General features: G+C 39.9%; 1 protein-coding gene across 2 annotated transcripts in view; it reads left to right on the forward strand.

Annotated features, from left to right (window-relative positions):
- The window catches only part of SETD4 (SET domain containing 4), a 284,441-nt gene extending 282,087 nt beyond the window's left edge, over window positions 1-2,354 (forward strand). Inside the window, exon 15 of one of the 2 annotated variants that reach the window (XR_009519220.1) lies at window positions 1,965-2,354. The gene's annotated coding sequence lies outside the window, so the exon portion shown is untranslated. The remainder of the gene's footprint in view (window positions 1-1,964) is intronic. The other variant, XR_009519221.1, reaches the window with a different exon arrangement.
- The last annotated feature ends 12,121 nt before the right edge of the window (window positions 2,355-14,475 follow it).

Raw genomic sequence — 14,475 nt, forward strand, 5'->3', positions numbered from 1 at the left:
ATTTCAGAGCAGCCTGCTTTCTTTGGCCAACAATGTGCTTGAATAGTCAAGAAAGCCCCTTGGTATTTGGTGGTCAGACCGGCCATGCCATTTTGCACAGAAGGAATGAAATTTGGCTTAGAAATTAGATTGGCAATTAAGAACTTTTAGAAAGATTGAAAAAAATATTGTACCCCAACTGTAAGGTCTGTTATTTTTACTCCTTTTTCTCACTACCAAGAAACAGACCCCTCTAGAATGCAAGCCCCATGAGGGCAGGTTTTGTTCACTACTTCATCTCCATCATCCAAAGCAAAGCAGTGCTTGGCACTTGTAGCTGCTCAATTACTGTTTCTGAGTTGAAACTAAGAATGAGTGAATCCTTATGCCTTTAAAGGATGGGATGCAGGCATGTCCAGCCAAGGCCTCCATCTTTGCCCTCTCTCACCTCTGAGCTATCCTGAGGGACTTTTGTAGGGAATGCTCAGGCCACAATGGATGCTTCCTAGCTTAGCCTTTTTGAGCTTGTAGACTGTAAAGGACATGGATTGCTTCCCCCAAACTTCCATCCTCCAACCCCAAAGATGAGGAGGAGTTGAAGATGAAACCAAAATTGCCAACTTTAGGAAGCACAAAGGTTATGATATTCCTGCTGGTAATTGTTGATTTAGGAAAGATGAATGAAAGGTGAAAGGATGAATACATTTGTAGACACGTTTAGGAGGCTTTGACACTATAAAATTTAACAAGAAGAACTCAATTAATCACAGCTGGGTAACTATTTATTCAGAACACAAATTACAGACTCGTTCACAAGTTACAGACGATTAAGATTTAACCTAAATTTAAAAAAATGACTATAGGATTTGCTTGTGATGGTATAAGGTCTTTGTGAAACATCCAAAAAGAAATAAGCATTTAATGGAACTGGGGCTCGAAGGAGAGACATCAAAAATAAATTTGAGGACCATTCACAGTTATTCAGGTGCTGGCTGAAAACACATGAGTAGATGAGCTGACTGGGGCTCATTTTCCTGTCGATGGGACTTGGGAGTAGAGGAAGAGAGAAAATGAGATGTATGCCATCTCACCTCTGATTTTCAGAACCTAGATACACGTGACAATTGTTATTGATTTTAGATTAGCTCAAACCATTGTAGTTTAGTTATTTAATTCGGAGTAGTGGCCTAAAGCATAAAGCACTCTACTATCCTTTCCTTTCAAGTTTTTATCCACTGCTCATATGTGGTGACACACTTCCTACATGCTGTTCATGTATTGACAAGTGGTTCTACCTCTTTGTTTGCTGCATTAATCTCTTCTCAAGTTCTTTGAGGTGAACAACCCATTTCCTTTTTAGCTACCCATGGTGCTTGATGTAAAGGAGTCTCTGCTGAGCTTCTTAAACTTGTGTGTATCACTTTAACTATGCCACAAGATGAAAAGTAGATGTGTGGGGCAAGGAAACTTCTAGAAGAGCATCTGATCTTATCTCTCCACACTCTCTACATTTATTTCAGTGAAAATTCATATGGAGGTATACTATTTTCTCCATTGTATTCTGTGGTCACTGACAGGCTGTTTGACTTCGGGAAAATTACAGCTAGCTTATGATACCATTAAAGCATTGTATAGACTACTTAAGAAAGCTCTAGATAAATTTGCATCCAAGAAATAGCATAGTTTAGTATTTATCTTTCCCTGGACGGCACAAAAACTAAGGCAATTTTCCTTTGATATTATACAGTAAAAAAAGGACCCAGTTTATATAGTTTATGAACAAGAAAACTTCTCAGTTAGATATGTGACAGTATTTAACTTATAAGGCATGTTACAGGATTATTCATGTTGATAATAATAATGATACGAGTATTACCAAAGTAGTCATCATGAATAGGCTATTGTGTGTCAGACACTTTGGTTTTATACATATTATTTCATTTAATCTATAGATAATCTTCTGAAATAATTATAATGCTTTACAGGTGGGGAAAATGAGACTCAGAAATTAAGCAGTTTGATGAACCACACTAGGTAAGTGGCAGAACCGCATGGTTGAACATGTCTGTCTGACTCCAAAGCCCTTGTGTTCCGTAATTAAGCTGAAACTTTGGGTTCAAGAGACAGCTGACCTTTGGGTGTATAAGAGAAAGCTACTAGTGAGAAGAAGAAAAGTTGTGATAGAAATCTCTAGAATAAAAATCATGGTATCTTTAAAAAGATCTTTGTTAGAGCCTTGAGTATTGGGGAGTGGCAGAGAAACAGTGACTTACCCATTGGAAAGAGTCATTTAGCATACAGCCAAAAATTTATTAAGCAATTACCATGTGCCAGGTAATGAGCTAGGTACTCAACAGTGAATAGATCATGGGCTTGCTTTTCTGATCTTATATCCTACAGAATGAATATTTCTCTGTGCTGTACTCTCTTCTTCCCTAAGAAGTCAAAAGAGAAATAGACAAATTCATTAAAACGCAATGTCAGATGACTTTCCAGGTTTATAACTAACTGGTTACATGAGAAAAATGGAAAAATTTCATCTAAGACAGGAAACACATAGAGCATGAGCAGATAGCCATCTTTGAAGAAATGTTTCCTTTCTTCTGTTAATATTGGAATATCATACAGTTATTTTCCTAGAATGTTGAAATTGGTATAAAAGATTTTTAGATGCCATCCAGTGTAAATGTCGTTTTTGCCATCCTGCTTGGCCTGAAAATTGGATATGTTTCTTAGGAATGTTGAGAAAGAATGAGGAGGAAAAGAAGAGTGAGCACAAATTCCAATCAGCCCTTTTCTGATCCAGTCAAGTCTGTTCCATAGGGTTGCGAGTTCCTTGTCATGGGCCGTCGTGGGAAATTAGAGCCAACGGCTGGAAGCTGTTCAGATAGATTTTTTTATTTTTCCTTTCAAGTAAGCTGTATTAAATCACACCAAAAAGAGCTGACATATTTAAAATCCTGGCTATTGTAATACATTAAGCACAGTAAAAATCTGCCTGGTTTTCACAACTCGAGATCACCTGGCATGGGTGCTTTTTGGACATATTAGAATTGGCTACATTCCCCAGGCACATGAGGCTGTCCCTATGCTTATCTTGCATTTCGTAGTGGAAAGTCTCCTTGGCTTTCAGTTCCAGCCTTCTCATCACCACGTTGTAGCAGGCATAGCAACAGGGTAATGCAGGGCAGCTCCTTGGTTTCCACTGCTACTGCCCCAGGTTCTGGTGAACACTGAAAAGTGGCCAACAAGAAAGTAAAAACTGGCAAGAATAGCTAACCAATGAGAATATCAACCTCAGAACAATGAAATGCAAAGATTCACCTATAAAACAATAGCCTGCAGATCAGTGTTGCTTATATACACACATTTCAAGACCAGAGTTGGAATCTTAAAGAAGTCTCTGGAGACAGAGTGGATTTGTCCACAGCCAGATGGCTACTTGGAGTTGTCCTTGGATGTTCCCAGCATCCATGTTCAGTGGTATCAATTCCAGTGACAGGGGCCATATGGCATCACCATCTGAAAATCAGTGTCCGAGGGGCTACACTAGTACATTTAAATTTCTCCTCTAGTGTTTTTCATGAAAGGCAGTTTTAAAAATATTAAGTTTATTTTTAAAGACATTTTGTATCTTACTTTTTTGTCCTTATTTTGCCTGTTTTTCTACGAGTGTTTCCATTTCTTTATCTCTTGTCACAATTTGCATGATGTGCTAACCAAGAAGGAAAAAATAACAAGTGGGAAGAGTAAGCACTTAGCAAATTATCAGATGAATGGATCATTATGCCCTAAGAAGCAGGCCTCCTGTAATTTTCTGACTGCATGTAATTTTCTGATAGAAGCCACTTGACTATTTGGGAGCAAATGAAGCAACTGGGAATTTTGGGAATGATGAGTGTTGCCATGTGTTTAAGCCTGTGCTTTGGAATAAAACCACATTATCTTGTCCTTTGCTTTGTGAATCTGAATCTATACTGAAATGTCCTAGGGGGATGTAATTCTAACTAGATTATATTCAAGTTCAGCTTTGGAAAAGTTAGGTTACATATGGCCTCCTAAAAACGTGAATGTAACTTCTAGAGTTTCTCACTCTCAGAAATGAAAGCTAAAGTTATTTTTAGCAATTACAGTTGAATGGAGACAGTGATCTATTGGTCTGATGCCTCTTTTTATGACATTACCTCCTGAAATGTTGCATATTTTCATGCTTAGAAATACCCTCTAACTTTGTAACGTACTCTGAGGATTGTATTGTATCTATTCTTTGCTCCGTAAATCACATAATGGCCGTTGTACAAAAGGAGTAAGATCTGACCTGATGTCTGATCTGTGGCATGGGTGTCATGCGGTTCATCTTAGGCTCCTGAAAGGCTGGAGGGGCTGTTCTTCGCAGGTCAGCATTCTGGGCCCGAGGCCACGGCAGTTCTTACTCCGCGGGAAAGACACCCTGAGTGTAGGAATAACACCAAAGCTGCCTGTCCCTTCGTGTTTTAGAGTTTCTCCAGCAGCTGGACTACAAACCAAAGTGCGGTTTCTACGTGAAAGCTGAGATGAATATTCACTTGGAAATTCAATTCAGCAAGCACACGGGTCACAGCATTGCCCAATTTCAGGGGCACTATTCATAGAGAAAGAGTGCCGTGTTTGGACTGATCAAACAGTGCCATCTTTAACCAAAAGCGAGGAAATGGTGCTGCTTAAAATTCATTCGCAAGTCCATGACTTTTTTTTTTTTATAAATTTATTTATTTTATTTATCTTTGGCTGCAGTGGGTCTTCGTTGCTGCGTGCGGGCTTTCTCTAGTTGCGGCAATCAGGGGCTACTCTTCGTTGCGGTGCGCGGGCTTCTCATTGTGGTGGCTTCTCTTGTTGCGGAGCACAGGCTCTAGGCGCACAGGCTTCAGTAGTTGTGGCATGCGGGCTCAGTAGTTGTGGCTCGCGGGCTCTAGAGCACAGGCTCAGTAGTTGTGGCGCACAGGCTTAGTTGCTCCGCGGCATGTGGGAACTTCCCGGACCAGGGCTTGAACCCGTGTCCCCTGCATTGGCAGGCTGATTCTTATCCACTGCACCACCAGGGAAGCCCAAGCCCATGACTTTTAATATAAAGCAGAGAACTTGGATAAGCAGCTTGTGCCTGTAGCCCATTGTGCCAGTGATAGTGGAAACAGTGGCAGCAGATTATTGTCCAGCAAAATCAATGTCTAAGGTCAAGGCTAGAGGGGTATGAGTGAAAGTGAATACATTGATTAAAGAAGCTCAGAAAATCAGGAACACCAGGCTCTAAGTACATGTATTTGGATGGGGGTTGGGGTTGGAGGATGGAGAATGTTTTGGAGAATTGACAATTGGTTTTATGGTTTTTCCTTCCCTTCCACCTCCTCTCCAACTCTTACCCCTCTCTCCTCTTCATCTTTTTCTTAGGTGTCAGAAATTGCAAGTTGACCTCATTATCTATTTCCCCTTTTCTCAATTCTTATAGAACAATTTTTAGTGGGGTACATGGACTTCTTCTCACCCCAGTTCACTTCTCAGTCTCCTTTGTAGTTGGATGAAGCTACATGGGTATGTCCTGGAATATAAACAGGTGTTGTGAGTGCACCTTCTGGCTTGCGCCTTTAAGGGGAGGCATGCTTTTCCTTTCCGTCTCCCCTTATTGGAATGAGGGTGAGGTAATGAACCATCTTAGACCGTGTAGATGAGAGAAAGACTCTCAGAAGGACAGGGAACCAAGGTAGAAGAGTTCTGGGTCCCTGATGCCTTGATGCCTTCACATGAGCCCTGGACTGCCTATACTCAGACCATTATGTGAAACAGAAACAAACTCTTCTTATCTTGGGTCTCCTTGTCCCAGCAGCTGACCCTATATCTTAATATATTGACTTCTCTTCCCAATTGACCTCCCTCACTCCCTCATCCCTCCACTCCCTCATCCTTTTCTTCCACTTTCTGTTGGACAGTCCAAAGTGTAGACCAATGGCTCTCAAACTTTGGTTTGAATAAATATTTATGGGGTGGACTTTTTAAAGATGAAGCAGACCCTGCTTCTAGGGTATCTGGTTTAAGACTTCTTGCGTGGAGTGTAAGAATCTGCATTTAACAATCTGCATTTGGGCTTCCCTGGTGGCGCAGTGGTTGAGAGTCCGCCTGCCGATGCAGGGGACACGGGTTCGTGCCCCGGTCCTGGAAGATCCTGCATGCCGCGGAGCGACTGGGCCCGTGAGCCATGGCCGCTGAGCCCGCGCGTCTGGAGCCTGTGCTCTGCAATGGGAGAGGCCACAACAGTGAGAGGCCTGTGTACCGCAAAAAAACCAAAAACCAAAAACCAATCTGCATTTTACCCTCAGGTTATTTAGATGAAGGTGGTCCATGGGATAACTTGGAGAAGCATTGGTATAGCATCTATGCCAATCCTAAAGTAGATGCTCAAAAAAGCGCTTGAGGGATTGAGTTGCAGTAACTCAGTGAAATCTGCCAACACGTCACACAGACTGCACCTACATGAAACTTAAGCAACTGCCCCACTAACTCAGCTGTCTCTAAAGTATCAGATAATATAATGGTTTAAGCAATAATAACTACCAAATCAGTTATTTGGCACAATTTAGAAGAAAACAACTGGTTGACCCAAATTTTCAATATCCAATCAATGTTTTTTAATATGATACTTGCATAACTTGAGGATGTAGTTTTTGTTGTTGGCAGTTTATTTTTGAGAAAGAAAGTTTATTTACTAGTCATACGCTTTCTGAGGTTTTCAACTATTCATTCTTGAATGTCAACAATTATGAAGCTCAGAGAAAGGTTTTAGTTAATTAAGATAATTCACAAATAGTTGCATTTTTCTTATGTGATGATCTTCGTGCTACACATGAGGGATATAAAGATGAACAGAACAAAGTCCTGCCCTCAAGCTTCCACAGTCAGCTTGGGGGATGTAGACAAATATTCCAACCAATACCAACGAGTGTGGGAGCCCTCCACTAGAGGCTGGCACAGGGAGCTAGGGGCCAGAGGATCAGAGATGAAGGTCAGAGATGCCTCCCAAAGGAAGGGGAAAAAGGTCACTGGGCTGAGCAGAAGCTAAACAGGCAGGGAAGGTGGTCAGTTAAAGGGAAAGTAAGGATGCTCAGGCCAGAGAAAATAGTCTAGGTCAAGCCACAGGACAAAGTGCCATATGGTCAGAGCTCTGAGTACCTGTTGGGGGCAGTGGAGAAAAGGATGGTGAGAGAACCCAGTTCATGAAGAATGTGGGATCTACCCTGAAGTGCTGAGGCACCACTGGAAGATATTAATCAGAAAAACAAAGTCACTATCAGCTACAGTCCATCTCTCTGGCAGTGGAGGATGAACTGGAAGGGAATAAAAATAGAGACATGGATACAAGGTAAAACATGATAAGAGTATCAACTAAGACTATGGCTGTGGAAGAATGAAAGGAGGGTGAGATTTTTAAGTGGAAGCGGCAGGGCTTAGTGACTGGGATGTAGGGAGGGGGAGAATCTGGGATTATGCATAATTTCTGTCTCAGGCTATAAGTGGCTACGTCTTTCATTGAGAAAGCAAATAGGAGAGGATGGGGTTGAGGGTAGAGCGGGGGGTAGGGAAAGTTAAAGTGTTTAGATTTAGGTATAATGAATTTGAGGAGTCTGTAGGTTATTCAGGAGGCAATTTGGATGTGATTCTGAAACCCAGGCAGGAGGTTTTTGTCTGAAGACATAGTTTTGGGAGTCATAAGCATACAGACAGCAGCTGAACATGTGCACGTGAAGTGTGTAATGAGAGTCAAGCAGAGGACCCAAGGGGAAACTCCGCACAAATTAGACTGTCTCAAGCTAGTGATGCCTTCACCCGGAGACTTGCTGAGACCCAAAGTCTGCAAAACACTCACCTCCCCTGTAAGGCCACCCTGATTATAGTCCCCAGGAGAATTCATCACGCTACCCTCATTGTTCCTGAATCACTATTTCATAAGACTGGTGTATCACACATCTTTTTGTATTATGCCTAGTTGTAGAGATAGATGTCTGTGACTTTGCTGGCTAGGTGATGAGTGCCTTAGAGACATGGACTGTATTTTATTCAACCTGTTTTCCTAACACAGCTCACTGTATCAGGCCCCATTCAATTTCTTATTTGTTCGTGTATTTATTCATTCACTCATTTTCAAGTCTTTCAATGCCTGCCATGCTGTTCAGCTGTTTTATTATCATTAATTTCTTTGCAAAGTTTTTCCATAAAGTTACCCTTTTATGAATTAAAAAAAAAAACCTCAATAGAATTTTGAAGAATACATCTTTCCTATTCTTACTCTTCCTGCCTGCCCTCCTCATTTCACATCATTCTGGGCTTATCCCAAGCCTTGATGTCTTTTTCTAAAATAATTTGCTGATCTTTGTTCATAAACTGTGTATCTTGGTTTCAACAGAATTATGGCTTTGGAAGTTCCTATTGATAACATTGCCTTTAAATCGATGTTATGTGAAAGAGAAAAATTAGATTTAGTGAAAAGGCAGTCATTTTTCCAGTTGTAAAAGAAAACCAAAATGATAAAAGAAAACCAAAGAATTGATTTGAAGGTCACAGTGAAAAACCTCTCTTTTATCTGTGGTTTATCTCAGATTTTGGAGCTGATTTTATTTCTATCGTGAATTGTTGTCAGAATCTAGTTTCGGGTTGGCATATTTCTTACCGTTAGGTATTTATTCATGCTGCCCAAAAGAGAGATTTACCAATGAATATTTTTAAAAATTAGATCATAGATGAATCATCTTTTTTGTTAGTCTGGAGCATGTATTGAAGTTCTATGCTAACACAGCTCTTTACAAGGAGTTCAAATCTTAGGGTTGTTAACTTTCTTCTATTTTCAGAATAGTTTGCTTCTTGGTGTCTTTTGGAGGCAAGAGAAGGTATGTGGGTGTTTGTGCATGGTTTTGAAATATTCTGAAGTGGATGTAGCATGTCAATTTAATTATGCTCTCAATTTGTCTGGATAAGGAAAACTGGAGTTTTTAGTTCATTCACCTCTAGGTCACAGGGTTTCTCAGGGCAGTTCACGTACCTGTTTGTTTTAGAACCACTCAGGTGGGATTTTCAAATACAATTAGACTCTCCCAGCCAGAGTCTGAATCAGAATTTCTGGGTGAGGCCAGGTATCTGCACTTTAGCCCCCCAGGTGATCCTTGTAGGCTAAGAACCACTGCTTAATAGAATGGTTGCATGGAATAAGTGAGGACTCCGTGCTGAAGAGACAGGGCTGTCTTCACGGAACCAAGACAGGCATTGGCCACACCACTCAGTGTGAGGACAAGAGTCATAATCCTCTTCATCGTAACAGCAGGTCATAGAACTGTAGCAAAGAAAAGGAATCACTGTCTGGAAGCTGTGTAAATTTTAGTCTTAAACTTGCAACTGTATCTTAGTCTACACTAGTCATTATTTGTAAATGTCTCTGTGGTCATTTTGACTCTAAGCTCCTGAAGGGCAGGGACTGGCTCTATGTTTGCAGCCATATCCTCATCACGGGGCTTGGCCAGTAACAAATACTCAATATGCCCTTATTTACTGATAGACAGGAAAGCTATCTAGTTAGCTTGAGGCGAACATCATATATAATCCTGCATATACACTTGTCCCCATCTACTCACCAGCATATACCCCTCACACATATCTTGAGATGTTACAAGACTAGTTTCAAAGGACCATGATGACAGTTCTTGTCTACGGCTGCTTATGTCAGAATGACTCCAGTATGGTCACATGATGAGCCTCACTCTGCTTAGAGCCAAGAGAAAAACCAATATGACGTGAGCTTGCATGGACCCAGTTCTTATATCTAGATGGAGTAGTTTTGGGTATATCTATTTTGTTTCAAGTGTGACCCCAGAAAAAGATGAGTTTACTGTGGACCAGGGGTGGCTTCCTCTGAGAAACTATGTCTGAAGCTCATGTCCAGCTGGATATGAGCTCTCCTGTTCTTGATTCCCCTGGCTTATTGTACATTTCTTGGGCATTTGCCGATCAACTGTATTTTTGTTTAACTGTCTTATTTACCTTATTAAGTTTTGAGTTACTTGGGTCTAAAACCTTCCTCAAGGTTATATAACCATAGATAGGTCTTGAACTCTGGTTCTATAACTCAGAGTTCCTCTTTGCACCAAATCATAACCTGACACAATGCCAAATTATTGCTCATTCTTATTATCCCAAAGGGATTTTGAACAGATAAGTATTTGGTATCAGGTCTTTTGAGAGTGGGAAATGGTATAGAACATCTTGGTTAGTGAGGATGGACTTGCGGAGAGAGCACTGTATGAGAGGATTATCAAGGGCAGCAAAGGTCAACATGTAGGCAATGAATGTCTCGATGGGGAGTTATTACTGTGTAGCATGGGCAATAAGGAGACATTGGGAACTCAGGTTGGGGAAAGAAAAGGTAAACTCCACTATTTCAAAATTTGGCTTCTTTTAATATTCTCATTGCAAAGAGGGGATCTGGGCTGATTAAAGGCTATAACTGAACTAGTATCTTTTTCTAAGATAGGACTTGGTTGTCAGAATTAAAAGATGCTCCACAATAAATAGGGTAACTGCTCTAAACCAGTGGTTTTCGGTACTCATGTTCGTAGTCAAGACCTTGATCATATGTGCTGTCTAGTGCCTAAATTTTAATTGAAAATATGACTAATTAGAGAAATATTGACAATTTGAAATGTCTTCTGAGGGCTGTCTTTTTATTCCAAGATGGTAGAGTGAAATGCAAAGCAAACATAATATTTTAATATTAACTTTCATTTAGTATTTAAATTTCAAATTTATTATTACATTTTAATACTGTATTATCTTGATATTCTCTAGTAGCACTAACTTTATCAAAAAGAATGTAATCCTCCACAATTTAGAGGGGATGAGCAAACAGTTAAACATAGAATTCTCCACTGTTGAATGAATTGGAGTTCAACAGGCTTCAACTGGATGATAGAACTAAGTTTCTCTGGTTGAGGTTTAATCTGTGGTGTATGTGATTTTTGTGAACTGGATAAAGCATTGTTTAACGTGGGGATTCTCAAATGTTATGGTGCTGGAGAGCTTCTTAAAATGCAAATACCTAGGCTCCACCCCCAGATATTCTGATCTAATATTCCTGGTGTGGGGTCTGGAATCTGCGTTTTAAACAGACTCCTAAGTGATGCAGATGCTGCCTCTCTGTGGAACCTCCTTTGAGTAGCAAGGTCCTTAAAGAATTGGAAAATGCAGTTTCAAAGGAATAGAAGCTGGATGCATGTTTCTTATCACCACTAAACCAACAAGTATGATGATCATTAAATTAATTCTAATTTTAATATTATTTTTCCTAACAAAGAAAAGAACATGGATTCCTATCAAATTTCTTTACAGAACAACTTGGCATTGGCTCTGACTTAAAATTATAATTTTATTGATTCTCCATTTTATTAAATAAATGTTCCTTGAGTTTGCTTTAGCTGAGGGAAATGAATTTTCAGTGTAATTTTGCTACCTACCTATTGCCTACTTTTTGACATGTAGAGAAATATTTAAACCAAATGGACAAAAAGAATCATCACAAAAAAGGGATGAACAGAAGTTATATTATCACTTGTATTAAGATAAAAAAACAAAGTGTATTTGGTTAGCATTTGACAAGGTTATTGTGATGGTTAATTTTATATGTCAATCTGACTGGGTCATAGGGTACCCAGACATTTGGTCAAACATTCTTCTGGGTGTTTTGTGAGGGTGTTTTTGTATGAGATTAGCACTTAAATCAGTTGACAGAGTAAAACAGATTGCCCTCCCTCTGTGGAATGCATCCAATCAGTTGAAGGCCTGAATAGAACAAGAATGCTGACCCTCTGCTTGGTTAAGAGGGAACTCCTCCCGCCCAATGTCATTTGAGCTGGGCTTGTACCTGCCTTTGCACTTGAACTGAAACTTTGGCTTTTCTGGGTCTTGAGCCTGCCGGCCTCCAGAGTAGAACCACACATCAGCTCTCCTGGTTCTCTGACCTTTGCACTTGGACTGGAACTATATACCACTGACCCTCCAGCTTGCTGACTTACCTTGAAAATCCTGGGACTTGTCTCCCTCCATAATCACATGAGCCAATTCCTTATAATTAATAAATCAATCTCTGTCTCTGTCTCTCCTATTGGTTCTGTTTCTCTGGAGAGCTCTGACTAATACAGTGACATTGTAGCTTTTTTCTCATTTTGTCTTTTCTGTTAAAAAAAATGTACTGTAATTTCTATGGTGTTTGGAAAGGTAGGGTGTTTGAGGCCCTATGTATTTTGTGTTTCATGCCTCAGCAACGTTTTGTTTATCACATTGTACACAGAGGACAGGAACGAGATACAACTCACACACACTGTAATTAGCACAGCCCAGTACAAATCAGAGCTCATTGTGTGCCTTGGAGCAGCACACAGGCTATATTGTCATCTCCCTTGAGAGCGTGTCAATCCAGGGCATCATATCGTAGCTCTTTCATCAAGGCATCAGCAAAACAGGGAAGGGCAGGGGAGGGATGGAGACCTGGCAGTATGTGGGCCTGTCACTGAGCATTCATACATTCATTGCTATGTCATGGGCAATCTGTCCCTTGTGATGTCTCATGACTCATTGTCAGAGAACCCTTCATCAGGACAAAGATGGGCAATTTCCGTAGCCCACTCCAGTCTTGGAGAGCTATCATGCTCCACTTTTAAAGTAACAGTACCCTTGAGTGATCCTTATTTAGTTTTCTTGAAAAGAGAATTGGCTTAAAAAATGTGGCCTTAAAAAAAAATGTGGCCTTACTACGAGCATGAAATATACGTGTGTACACATATATTTACACAGAATCCTGTATGAAGCACAAATGGGAAAAACAATATTTCTCCTTTTTTTTTTTTAAATACTGACTTCACTAGTAAAATGGAGATGTTTTCTTAGTTGCAAGAAAAAAAAATCTTTCAGCTGAGAATGGAAAAGAATTTACTAAGTTTGAAAAACTAAAAATAATTCCTGGCTGGTCTTATTCCCGTCCTCTGTATTTAAAGGAATTTACTCCTGATACTATTATTACAGGAAATTCCAAAAGCGTGAACATTTTCTGGTATTTTTATAAAAACAAGTGTTTGCGTTTTTTTAAATTTAGACATGGAGGAAAACAGTTTTGCTTTGTGTGCACTGAAGTGTCTAGTGGATGCCATGACAATGTGATTTTTGTGGAAAATTTAGATAATGACAGCATTTAGGGGTTCATAGAAGAGTAATAGAGGAACACACTTAACATAAAATGTCTCGCAAATTCTGTTGAAGTCCATAACAAACAATGGTTTTTAACACAAATGCAACGCCCACTTACACTGTCGAGATGATTGTTATAGGGGATGGACATTGATATCTTTCTCCAGGATCAGTTTTTATGTCATTAGGAAATGATCAATGCTTAATTATTATGAATAGATCTGATTCCTGTGAGATGTCCAGGTATTTGCTGGCAGCTAAGTAAGTAAAGGGATTGAAGGGTGATGAAATATTCAGATGTCTTAAAAAACATCTTATCTATCAATTCTGGAGCTTGGGAACACCATCTTCAGGGGTGTCAATATTGTATATATGTAGAATGAGGATGAAGATATGGAAAACCTTGACCTCCAGTTTAGTTTCCTTGGACCACAACTCTGAATTTCCAACTTCACTGTGCCCTGCCAAGGTCCTATAAAAATTCCAACTTATTTTATAGCTAGCATTTTTACTGCAGTGTAAGTGGGTTTCGGGAAAGGACAGCTATGCAGTGAAGAAAACCCTTTGCCTGCCCATGAGTTCCGTTCTTGTGAGTTTTATACCATCACCACTAAGGGTCATAACAATAATTCACTGAAGGAAGCTGAAAGAAGCTCTATTCATGGAATAAGGCCATGACATAGGCCTGAATATGTTCCTTAACTTGTTTTCTAACAGCCAGCTGAACACGTGCATTCATTACAACCTCTGATGCCACAGGTAACTGTATAAAAATCTGATCCAACAACTTTGACTTCAGTGAGCTTTGGACTATGCCTTTGTACTGTCAGGCTGCATTAATGTTCTTGCATCCAACAGAAATCATTACTGAGAAATTTGGTATTGCTTTGCTAAAGTGGGTACCTACTGAATATCCCCAATCCAATTCTTTCCTCTAATATGGTAATCTGTTATCTGTATTCAATTATCTGGAAGGTGAAAGTTGCTGGGATGCCCAGTGGAAAATTTTAAGTCCTTTCACTCTGAGTCTGCTGTCTTTTCAGATCAATCTTTCTGCTAATGACAACCAATACTTTCATATGTGATTACAGGCCTGCTCCATCTTTTCATGAGCCGAGACTCTTTGGAATCATATGTATTGATCTTTTTAATAGAAGTCAGGAAAAATAAAATTACTCTGGCTTCTTGAGGCAAAACGATGATAAATGAGAACTTTGAAACTTATGGGAGAAATTTTTTCTGCCTTGG

Source organism: Delphinus delphis, chromosome 4 (assembly GCF_949987515.2).
Source record: "Delphinus delphis chromosome 4, mDelDel1.2, whole genome shotgun sequence".
NCBI classification, from domain to species: Eukaryota; Metazoa; Chordata; class Mammalia; order Artiodactyla; family Delphinidae; genus Delphinus; species Delphinus delphis.